This window comes from Schistocerca gregaria, chromosome 1 (assembly GCF_023897955.1).
Source record: "Schistocerca gregaria isolate iqSchGreg1 chromosome 1, iqSchGreg1.2, whole genome shotgun sequence".
NCBI lineage: Eukaryota > Metazoa > Arthropoda > Insecta > Orthoptera > Acrididae > Schistocerca > Schistocerca gregaria.
Genome location: NC_064920.1, coordinates 951,786,105 through 951,798,665, shown reverse-complemented (window position 1 = coordinate 951,798,665; position 12,561 = coordinate 951,786,105). Strand labels below are relative to the sequence as shown.

The following is a 12,561-nucleotide window of genomic DNA, read 5'->3' as shown; positions in this document are numbered from 1 at the left end:
GTTCCCCTGCACCCTAGTTGGAAAAAACACAGTTTACGTTAGATAATATGAATTTTGGAAATCTACCAACATCCTTTTTCTTGCACAATCATGTACAAAATTAATATTGAAGTCACCACATATAACTACTTTCTGGTACTTCCTACAAAGTGATTCAAGAAAACCCACTAGCTTCATCAAAAATGCTCTGAAGTCGGAGTTAGGGGACCTATAAACAACAGCAATTAGAAGTTTAGTTTCACTAAATTCAACTAATGCTGCACAACTTTCAAATATCTGTTCAGTTCAGTGTCATGATACGTCTATGGACTCTCCGTTGGTAAATGTAAGGCATAGCGTTGGTTCAACCAAGTTAATGTGTTAATATGTCTATTGTACACAGTATACAAAAGAGCTCCAGGATGGATCATACAATTTTCGCAGAATTGTGTATGGAAGCATTGTATCCCCTGTAAAAGCTCATCAGTTAAGGACTGCCTCCTTGACAACGCATCAGCTCATCCATCACGTGACATCTTAGCGAGGAGTTTATAAAAGTGATTGTTCTTCCACTTCCTTACTACAGCCCATGGATAAAGCAACCTACTTCCTTCTGAGTCTGCTTGCTGTGTAGGTCTCCCTCTTCGATTTCACCCCCCCACCCACCCACCCCCACCCACCCCCACTCCAAACCTCCGTCCAGTGCTAAATTGTAATCTCTTGACGTCTCACAATACGCCATATCAACCGATCCCTTCCTATAGTCCACAATTTTCTCTTCACCACGTACACCGGTCAGAAAAGCTTGTTCCTTTTCGGATTCCGATTATTTAACGCTGGAAGTGTATTATCTTACATCTGTTTTCAGCGAAAATGGATATACTGAACACCAAATTGTTTGTGCTTTTCAATTTGGTCCACCACGTGAACCAACAACAGACATTTGGAAATCAGTTGCTTATTTACCCTTTGCGGGGAGTATTTCTTCGAAAATTTCAGGAATCCTCAGAAACTCTGGTATTAAAAGTGTCCTTTTGTCTCTGGCCAAAACTAGGGACCTTCTTAGATCCGTTATACATGACTTAGGATTGAGGAAGCCTGGGGTATAAAAACCTGCATGCCGTTACTGACATTCAAGTAATCGACAGACAATTCGTGCAGTTCTTGACCGATGTGTGGAACATCAACGTTAAACACGTTTAGTCTAGCCCTGTAAAATCTACCGTCGCTGAATATTGTCTCAATGAATGGCGTACTATATTATTTAAAGATAAGTAAACTATAGCTCCGACTTCCATTTAATGTGGTTGTGTACTTAAGGAACACATCGGCATAAGATTATGCAACGACATTATTAATATTGATAAAGGTTTTCCCTTAAGCAGCCTATGTTATCAGATATAAAGCATGAACGGTCTGGTTTTCGTCCGGCTCCAACTCAATTTACAATTCATTGCTTTTATTAATTTCTATCACTGCCGGCGCTACAGTTATTCGCTTCGCAGCGGGCAGCCCTTTCCCTTCTTGCTCACGTGCACCGTCCTGTTCCCGGAATATAAATGAGCCACCGTATCTGATATTACCGCAGTTCCAGTGTGAATGTGCACCTGGAATTTCACCTGAACATGGCAGCCAGTTGGACCGTCGAAATATCGTGTCGTCACAACCACGAAATCCGGCCGCAAGGCTTTAAAGAGCATTTCGACCGAAAAGTCTACGTAATCGCATTCTCTAAATTCTGTTTTTCACACAATATGACTATGAAAACGGCGGGTGAGTGATAACAGTTAAATCACAAATATGCCTGACCTCGAAATAAGTTGCAGTGCACGAAGTTTCTTTGTTGCCTTCTTCATGCTGCCATTTATTGAACGCTAGACCACAGCAAAATGGCGGTGATGATTAGAAAATTACCAATAATTCAAAAAATCTTCCAGTGATTGCTTAGGAACGTGTTACGGGAACGAATGTACGCTGTAAAGCTTTTAATTGTTTCGAAGTGGGATGCGAAATTATATATGTCGAGTTACGAGCGTAATCCCAAAAGTAAGGTCTCTTATTTTTATTAGTACATCCACCTGTTTATTTCTACAACGGTTACATCAGTTTACAGCTTGAACGATTAGCTATTATTCGACATAATCATCATTTCCGTCGATGCAATTTTGTAGACGCTGTTTCAGTTTTTGTATGCCCATGTCATAACAGCTTGCCGCCATGCTGTTCAGAAAGTTGTCAACCTTTTCTTTCACCTCGTCGTCGAAGCTGAATCGCTGGGACCGCATTTAACACTCACGGGTACTGTGAGACTCTGAAAAAACTCAAACGAGCAATTCAGAACCGGAGAAGAGGAATGTTGAGCAAGGGTGCAAACATTCTACATGACAACGTTCGCCCACACATCGCTCGGCAAAGCGTTGTTCTCCTGCAACAGTTTCCGTGGAACATAATCACCCACCCACCCTACAGCCCTGACTTGGCGCCCACTGATTATTAGGTGTTCAATAGGTGTAAAGAACATTTAGCCGGAAAACGATTTAGCTCTGACGACGACTTTCTGAACACCATCGCGGCGACCTGGTATGACATGGGCGTACAAAAACTGCCACAGCGTCAACAAAAATGCATCGACAGAAATGGTGATGATGTCGAAAAAAAGCTAAATGTTCAATTTGTAAACTGATGTAAACCATTGTGGAAATAAAGAGGTATATGTACTTATGAAAATGTAGGAGACCTTACTTTTGGGATTACTCTCGTAATAACTTCAACGGATAAGGACCTTGGAATTATTAAACTCACTCAAATTAAAAGAGGAAAAGCTTAGGCTGTCACACTGTTTAATCTTTCGAGATAATTCACAGTTCAATGTATAGAACAATATCGGTTGTCCCTCTTCGCAATCAGTCCGCAGAACAGTAAAATGCATGGTACCTTCTCTGTCTCATGTAACACGAAATGACAGTATTTGCCGACCACGTAAATCATGTTGCAGATAAGTTCTCTTAAAGTCGTAGCTTTGGTTCTAGACACATCAAAAAACGTTTTGCATCATCTCTGCTCCGAGTGTTCCGGAACCTGTACAGAATATTGGAATAGAGATCAACGTAAACATCATTTCCTCTCTTTTTATTGCTCACGAAAACTACACATTTCATGTTGTAACACCATACAAAGAGACCTTCAGAGGTGGTGGACCAGATTGCTGTGCACACCGGTACCTCTAATACCCAGTACTCTAGTCGAGCGATATCGTTATCCTGAAGGAAGTCATTCACAAGATGTGGAAGATTGGGACGCGAATTGTCATCCATGAAGACGAACGCCTCGCCAGTATACTGCCAATATGGTTGCACTATCGGACGGAGCATGGCATTCACGTCTCGTACAGCAGTAACGGCACCTAACATGTCCACCAGCAGCGTACGTTGGCCCCACCCCAAAACAGCAGGGAACCTCCACTTTGCTGCACTCGTTGTACAGTGTGTCTAAGGCGTTCAGCCTGACCGGGTTGTATGGTTGAAGGCATATGCGGTACTCATCGGTGAAAAGAACGTAATACAAATCCTGAGCGGCCCATTCGGCATGTTGTTGGGTCCAACTGTACCGCGCTGAATGGTGTCGTTGTTGCAAAGACTGAATCGCCATGGACGTCGGGAGTGAAGTTGCGCATCATGCAGCCTATTGCGCGCAGTTTGAGTCCTAACACGACGTGGTGTTGCTGTCAGAATTCCTCCGAGTCATAATCCGTAGGTAGGTGTCATCCGCTGCAGTAGCAGTGCTTGGGCGGTCTGAGCGAGGCATGTAATCTACAGTTCCTGTGTCTCTGTATCTCCTGTATCTATCTTCTCCATGTCCGAGACACCGGGACACTTCCCTTTTTGAGAGTCCTTCCTGGCGCAAAATAACAATGCGAACGCGATCGAACCGCGGTATTGACCGTCTAGGCATTGTTGAACTACAGACAACATGATCCATGTACCTCCTTCCTAGTGGAATGACTGCAACTGATCGGCTGCCGGATCCCCTCCGTCTAATAGGCGCTGCTCATGCATGGTTGTTTACACCTTTGGGCGGGTTTAGTGACATCTTTTAACAGTCAAAGAGACTGTTTATGTGATACAATATCCACAGTCAACATCTATCGTCTGTCTTCAGGAGTTCTGGGAACCGGGGTGATGCAAAACTTTTTTTGATGTATGTAGGTTGTTTGATGTATCTTCAATTTCTTCTTAATTCCAGCGTCTTCTACTTTATGATCCTTCTTTGGTCTTCCCGACTTTCCTTTCCTCTTCTGCATATACATTTGTAATGAAATATTCTTTTCGAGATATTAGTAAATTTTTGCAACAAGTGAAGTATTAGTCCCCAGAGTGTTCTTAGTTCCGTTTATCTCTCATTTTAAATTACCACGTTCTTCGTTACTTTGCCTTGGTTCATCCAATTCTCTCCACCTTCCACCGCTGACAAAAGTGTTCTTCTTTACCTAAGCTATTTGATTTTCCACAAAGTTACTCCGCGCCCGAACGTCCAATCATTTTCGAATCCCTCCATGAACCACTCATTCACCAACTGTCACTTGCACACTCACTTTTTTTTTATAAGTAAGTAGATAATGTGTCTCCAATTGGCCAAAAAAAAAAGAAAGAAAACAGGTTACATGTAAGTGCATCGAAAAAAATATTAAACCCAAAACATTTTCTTTACATGTCGACATACGCAACGACGTGGATATATCAGGTGTAGACTGCAATTACTGAGAATTACATCTGCTGAATTAAGAGTGTATAAAGTCGGCTTTGGATTATGCCACTGTTGATACGCACAAGTAAGTGGTTTATACTAGTTCATAAGAAAATGGAAACGGAAGCGTCGAATGCTGTCTTTTAATGTCGTGTATTCTCAGGAAAAAATTGAGAAATTCTTTGTTATTCTAATCTACTACCACTGCAGAAGTGAATTAGGTAATAATCAGTATAGTATATTGATGTTGAAAATTATCTGAAACTTCAAAAGTGGGACAAGATTATAGGACACAGCGTATTTAACATTCAGTTACCTCCACTTATGACCTTAATAGCGCTGCAGTCATGGCCTGTGCGGCTGTTCCCTGTAGAGGTTCGAGTACTCCCTCGGGCATTGATGTGGGTGTGTTTGTCCTTAGGATAATTTAGGTTAAGTAGTGTGTAAGCTTAGGGACTGATGACCTTAGCAGTTAAGTCCCGTAAAATTTCACATCACAGCTCAGATCACATGTCAGTGAACTGTTTACAACGGTTTGAAAAGAGTAATGGTTGCATCGATCGTTAAAAGTTATTCAGAGCACTACCAACCTGATCTCTCATCTATTATTTTTGGTAAATTTTGGAAACATTTTATGATTTCATACGTAATATCTCACTTTGTATGAATTGATTTTCATAGGAACCAATATAATATGCGTATCCATAGACTGTGAAAAACTCTTCTTCTAAAGAATATTAATTTTTGTTTGCAGATTGAACAAGGAAAACCACTTCATCTCATCAAAGTCTGAGGTAAGTGGTGAGTTGCATTATGGAGAACACAGCTTTGCAAAGTGTCACTGTGTGGGGAAGAATCATTCCCTATTCATTAGAACACGCGACCTCCTGTGACGTTATAGCACAGTGATCTTTTTGGATAAGAGAAATACAATTTGCATTTTATCATCCGAAACTCTGAATACTGTTTCAGCTTGTTCTCTGACGTAAACGAAAATTTAATTTCCTAGCTAGCAACCTTGTGGGAACACTGCTTATAACACATCCTGCCCGCAGCGGAAACGACACTGTATTAATTTTAAGTTTCTTCTGGAAACCGGAAGTCAGCTGTTTATAATACTCCAATTTAGCTCAAAGATTATGCTACACCGTTCCGACACTGTCCCTCCCTGAGCATATTTGTAATTGTCAAAATATATTGGTATTATGTAATTACCTTTCCGCAGAAGATTTTAATTTAGATAGCAGTTATATTTGCAATATTAGAATAATTTAATGAGAGAATGCATACGTAACATATGGTACTGACTTTATTCTAGTTCGTAACACTTGCCTATTTTATGATAGTTTTGCTTCTACAGCACACACCTCTACGATACCTGCGGAGCTTCCTGCAAACTACACCTTTAAGTTTCACGCTAAAGATTGAACTCCAAATCTCATGTGGAGTAAAATAAATTTTTATTGTATCCACAAACTCTAGCAAGAGAATTATGTCTTAAAGTTAACAAAGCTCGCGGTTACCTCCCTCAATTTTTGTTACGTATGTAAAAAACCAAACAAAAAAGATCGATACTGATACTTAGATACCGTAAATCACTATTTAGGTAGATAATTGGTTATCCGCCACAAAACATTTGGATAAGGTTTTCACCTTGCATATTATAGTTGCTTCTCCACTTAGCTGTTTTTAATGTGAGCAACAGAAAGTCATATACAGCAAGGACGAATTCATGATGATAGGACCAGATTGTACAAATAACAAGCTGGTAACAGGGAGAGAAATAAGTGTTAGGACAGTTATTTTGGACCAGTGCTTGTACGAGTCTGTCACCTATGACAGTGAAATTAATGACATTTACATATCTTTAATTTCCGAAAAAAAAAATATAAATTTACAATACATCCCACTGGACTTGTGTAAATGTCTACATGAGCTGCAGTTGCTCCAAGTGAGATCACAGAGGGCCCTTGGATGGCTCAAGCAACAACTTGCCGATAGCATACCCATTTAAATGAATAATACTTTTTCTATGGTCTGGGTGTATTTTAAACTGTCGCTCTTCGTAACAGTATACTCTCTAACACCGTACTTGTAGGTTATCAGCTGAGCGCTCAAAAGTCTATAATTACTTGAGGCATTCCTCCGACAGTTTTGCCATCATAGGCAATCTACATTTTCCCAGGTGCCTCTAATTTCACTAGGCTGCATAAATAAAATTTCAGAGTTGCAGAACCTAGTGACGACGGCTATGCACTGGTTAGTGTCAGACGGCCATCAGCAACCAGGATGGTCCTGTATCTGCTACGCTGATCATTGTACTGAGAATATGTGAGGTAAACTTCGAAATCCTGAGAGACACGAGAGATAAATTCTTGGTTCTCGACAATGTGGAATTAAGGAGGTAACAAATACAAACCAACGCTAAATATTTCAAAATTAGTGAACACAAAACTTTATGGAACAAAACTTTTCTGGTGATTAAAGTGTCTTCCTCCACCTACGACCTTACCTTACTTACAAGGGAAACTCCTATGCACAAACCGAACGCAGATCAAGCATGAAAACAGGAAGAAAGTGTACTGGACTGTGAAAAATAGCAAAAAAGAAACAGTGAACGCTCCAAGAACAGAAAGTGTAATGTAGAGCAGCCGGACATACAAGTAGCGTTGTGGTTAAGTAGACAGTTAACGGCTTTCTGTCATTAAAAAAAATTGAGTGAACGGTTCAACAATGAGCCAGAACGGGACTCGTGGTACGTCCGCCTCGAACAAATGCAATGGAAAATAACGAACAGAAGGAGATAAGAAAAGAAAAAAAGCTTACGGTGTAGGACTGCCATGCGAGTGAGCCGCGTTCGAATCTCCCTCGTGCCAATTTTTTTTTCTGGACTGGTCGCTTTATTCAAATGTGTGTTTGTGTCGTGGTGTTGCGTCCGTTTGCAACAGCGAGGTGTAAGTTCATGCTGCACAACTACCCTATCAGCAGACGAAAGAAAGTGGCTTCCGACTTGGAACCGCAAACGTCTGTTGACAAGTCAATCGAATCCTTCACCAGAAAACATGTCTAGGGTTCCTACATACCGTTAGTGACAGTACGTGTGTCATTCGGTAGGAATCTCTTATCGACGCAACAAATTTCTGTGACTGGTAAGTGAGTGGGATGTGCCTCCTTGCCCGAAATAGGTGTACTTATGATTGTGATCACTCCCAAGGAAATGACGAATACATAATAGTTTGTCACGTAAATTGCAACAAATGAACGCAACAGTTTCCCAATCACAAAGCTTCTCTGTGCCTTGCCAAAGCATATGTTTTTAACGGTTTCGGAGTTGCCTTCCAATTTGGAAGTCTTGACTCCTGAATTCCTTTGTTGTAACATGGTTCACACACGTTTATTTGTTGTTTCCATTTCTGTGAGACTTTTTCATTTCTGTGGTATCTCGTCAGCTCTCGCTATTCATCACATTTCCTTTAGACAGTAACATATTCTTACCACGTGACTCATATTCTATAACCAATGTGTAGTATGAGAACTGCCAAGACTACAAAAAAAAGAGAAACATTTAAAAGAGAGGACGAACAGTTTATAATTTTGTGGAAAAAAGTAAATGGCAGGAGTGGGATTTCAAAAGTGCTCGCCCGCATGCCAGTCCAACAACATGACCTCTTACCCACGATGCCGCTGTTGTTGTAGGCTGCTCTTTATCCCACTTCTTCTTCTTAGACCGTTTACCGCTTCTCTTTTGCTTTTTTCAACGGTTCAGTACGCCTTTTTCCTGCTTTCATGCTTGATCTGTGTGCAGTTTCTGACGGGCTGTCCACTAGGCCATCTTACCACTAAATCTGAGTGCGGTTCGATGGGCAGTTTCTCTTCTGTGGGGTTCGATGGGGAGTTTCTCTTCTCAGCCACAAATAGGTAACTTTTCGACATATAAACTAACACAAACAGGCCTTAAGGGCTCAACGGCATGGACCGGACGCCGTGTCATCCTCAGCCCTCAAGGGGCCATCGAGATATACAGGTCCTGCTACGAACTTGTCACACTAGTCAGCTTGTACACCATACTCCGAGAACGCTCGTATCCATGCAGGGCCCACGGGAAACATGTATTTAATTGGAAATATACCCTATAAACGTCCTAATTTTGTCGTGTGCTATCGAGATCTTGCATGTATGTAAAAATGCAGTCAGTAATTGTCAAACTCGTCTTAAACAGTTACTCGCTCTCCACCAGAGACGGCTGCTGGCTGTTGTAAGACTGTAGTATAACAGGCTGTGACGTTCAGGCCAAGGCCTGTATTGCTCGTGGGCCTCACAAACCTTAGGCGTCACCGCATGCGGAAACGCTAGGTCATGTGGTCAACACACCGTTCTGCATGTCGTCGTCGGTTTTTGCGACCGGTGCCGATCCCTCATCAATGAAGTTGCTCCTCAGTTTGCATCAGAAGGGCTGAGTGCCACCCGCTTGCCCACAGACTTTTATTTCAGATAAACGTAGCGCCTTAGTGAAAATCTCTCTCTCTCTGTGTATGCGTGTGTGTGTGTGTGTGTGTGTGTTTGTTTGTTTGTGTGAAAGAGAGAGAGAGAGAGAGAGAGAGAGAGAGAGAGAGAGAGAGAGAGAGAGAGAGAGAGAGAGAGAGAGAGAGTACAGCGTTATTTTTTCAAGCACAGGGCACAGGACGCATTACAGGACACAGCAACACATCCTTTGTTTATCAAACTGTGGAATCGTGATGTCAGCACTTATCCATCATTTCTTAATATGATTGGTGGCCTGCTAATTGTCTTATAACTGTGAGATGAACAAGTTACATTCATGGGCCATCATTGGTTATCCGTTTCCCAACGTTACACCGATATGACGACCACGTTTCCTGTGCGAGACTGAAAGCGAAGTCATTTTTTTAGAAAAATGGTCCATCTGTGAAGGAGGCAACGTGTAGACCAATAGTGCGACGCATTCTTGTGTACAACTAGATCGCACCGCATCGGATTATGAACAGTGTATAGGCAAGCTGCTAGATCGGTTTCAGGAAGATTCGAACAACACACAAGTGTTACGGAGATGCTTCGGGAACTCAAACGTGAACCCCTGCAGGGAAGGCCACACTCTTTTCTAGGAACACTGTTGACAAAATTTAGAGAACTGCATTCGAAATTGACTGCAGAAGATTCTGCTGACAAAGACGAACGTATCACGTAAGAAACACAAAGAAAAGAGAAATTAGGGCTCGTACGGAAGCATATAGACATTTTTTCCTTGCTCTGTTTGCTATTGAAACAGGAAAGAAAATGACTAGTAGTTGTATAAAGTACTAAAGTAACCTCCCCCGTGCACCATACGGAGGCTAGTGAAGTATGTATGCAGATGCAGAAGCTTACATTGTTTCAACGAGTGAGATGCTGGTCATCTTCAAGCTCCATATTTGCTGCATACATTTTCATATGAGTACTAACGGGATAAGACTGGTGAAGCCGAATGTAGTTTCGTTTGACCTGTACCAATTTGTACTGAATCCTTTTCCGCAATAAAGAAGAAATTAAACCTTATGGCATAAATTAAATAATTTCAGTGTGGTGTGACACTGCTAACAAAATTTCTGTTTACTTTTATAGGTACTTCACGTATGAACACTAGATGATAGCACTAAAATGAATCACTTCTCTTTCACAAACGAATTACAGGAAGATTACTATCCTTCTAAGCCATTGTACCACACGTCTCTTGGCATTCCGTATTGGAGTTACTATCCTAGTACTCCCTGTCTTGAAGGAGGAAATACATAATTTTGGAATTTATTTTGTGTGACAGTGTCTTTCCAAGTGTGATGTCCCCTAAGAAGTATTATAAAGTGTTATAAATATGTTTAAGTTACGGTGCATTTCCCGAGTTTAGGAATCCCTCATCCTGCCGGAGGAACTGACTGGACGCTGGCGGACATGCATATCGCGCTGTAGTGGAAGACTTATCAGTTCTTCCGCAATACTCGTTGCGTCATTTGCGGCTACGTATTCGATATGGCAGCATTACGTCAGTCGCGAAAGAGAACTGCACATTCTGAGTAACGAATGGAAGAGAAATTTAGCTTCTCATTGACTATGTATGTAATAGATATAGTTTGTTTTATTTTAATTAATTATAGAGCTCTCATGTCTACAAGAAATCTATAAAAGTCATACCAAACATAGCATTTTCAACGGAGGGAACAATCGGATCTAAATACATCGCCTGTCCTTTCTCGTAGTTACGCCACAGTCCATTATCACGGTGTCATTGTGTTATATCAGTATAACACGATAACATCCAAATACTTAAATAACTTATTCACAACGATACTGGTTCATAATAGCACTACACAATCCATAGCAATTACACAAGTCCAGGGCAGTCCAGTTCACGCCCGAGATGGTTGAGACAGTATCCTAAGTTTCACAGGGTTCCTAGTACGTGCTGTCACAAGTACGAGCGAAGGCAGGCATGGAACTGGCTGTAAGATGCTGTTGCAGTGGCCTAAACAGGGTGAAAAGGATTTAAACCGACAAACTCTGGGAAGTTGTAGGTGACATCAAAACAAATACTTTTCCCTAATGTCGTTTTTTTTCCTATGAGGGTTGTTTAAACCGGTGGAGGCCATATTACGCTCTTCAGTTCTTAGAGGCCGTATTACGATCTTCTGTTGTTAGAGGGCTTATTACGCTCTTCAGTTGTAGGAAACTGCTGTCCACCAGTGTAGTAGTGCATTGTTTGTGTATTAATGGAGCGATACACCTGGAGAGAGTACACTGATATGGTTGGTGCATACTACGTAGCGCATCACAAAGGACGAGCAGCACAGCGGGTTTATCAACAACAATGTCCTAATCGCTGTATCCCGCATCATACGACCTTTGCTGCTGTGTACCAAAGTCTGCGTGAGACCGGATCATTTAGCAGATTACCTGCACAGGGACGCCGTCGCACGGTAAGAACGCTGCAATTTGAGGAAGCTGTCTTGCAGCATGTGGAGCGGGATCCTTCAATCAGCACTCTTGCAATTGCACGTAGCATGGGGAGCAATCAGACGAATGTAAGAACAGTCCTTCGAGAGCAATTTTTACGTCCATTTCACATACAGCTTGTCCGCAACCTGGAACCAGTTCATTATCCACCCAGAGCACAGTTTTCGCGGTGGTACCGGAAACAGTGTGGAATGTAGCCTACATTTCCCTCCTCTGTGTTATTTACCGATGAAGCAAAGTTCGGGCGTGATGGAGTCTTCAACATGCGTAATTAGCATGTTTGGAGTGAAGATAACCCACATATCAGAGTTACTAGCGCCCATCAAGTGCGGTTCTTCGTTAACGTGCGGGTCGGTGTTGTTGACGACTGTTTAATTGGGCCGTATCTGCTTCCTAAGCCATTAAATGGCAGGCACTATTACAATTGTCTCGCCAGAGCATTGCAAGAATTGCTGGAAGACGTCCCGCTCCCTGCAAGACAACGTATGTGGTTCCAAAATGACGTGGCGCCGGCACATTTTAGTCGTCGTGTGCGTCGATTCCTGGACCGACGGTTCCCAGAAACGTGGGTTGGCAGAGGTGGTCCTGTACCATGGCGTGCTCGATCCCCAGATATTTCCACTCTGGACTTTCTTGTGCGTGGAGAGATGCAAAGGTTGCCCGGATAGTAGTAGCAGCAGGAACAATTTAGGATACTCCTGGGGTTTTTGCCCGCGTCAGACAGAACATGATCCGACGGTTTAACCTTTGTTTACGTGTGAATGGAGGCATTTTTGAACATCTACTGTAATTGAAATTGGGTTGTGTTAATGTGTTGCCTCTTTGTCATGAAAACGT

General features: G+C 42.0%; 1 protein-coding gene across 4 annotated transcripts in view; it reads left to right on the top strand.

The window, feature by feature from the left end:
- Window positions 1-12,561, top strand: part of LOC126276092 (putative tyramine receptor 2) — a 1,721,495-nt gene that overhangs the window by 1,265,282 nt on the left and 443,652 nt on the right. For all 4 annotated transcript variants that reach the window (XM_049977249.1, XM_049977251.1, XM_049977253.1 and 1 more), the window contains one exon: window positions 5,477-5,516. The gene's annotated coding sequence lies outside the window, so the exon portion shown is untranslated. The remainder of the gene's footprint in view (window positions 1-5,476; window positions 5,517-12,561) is intronic.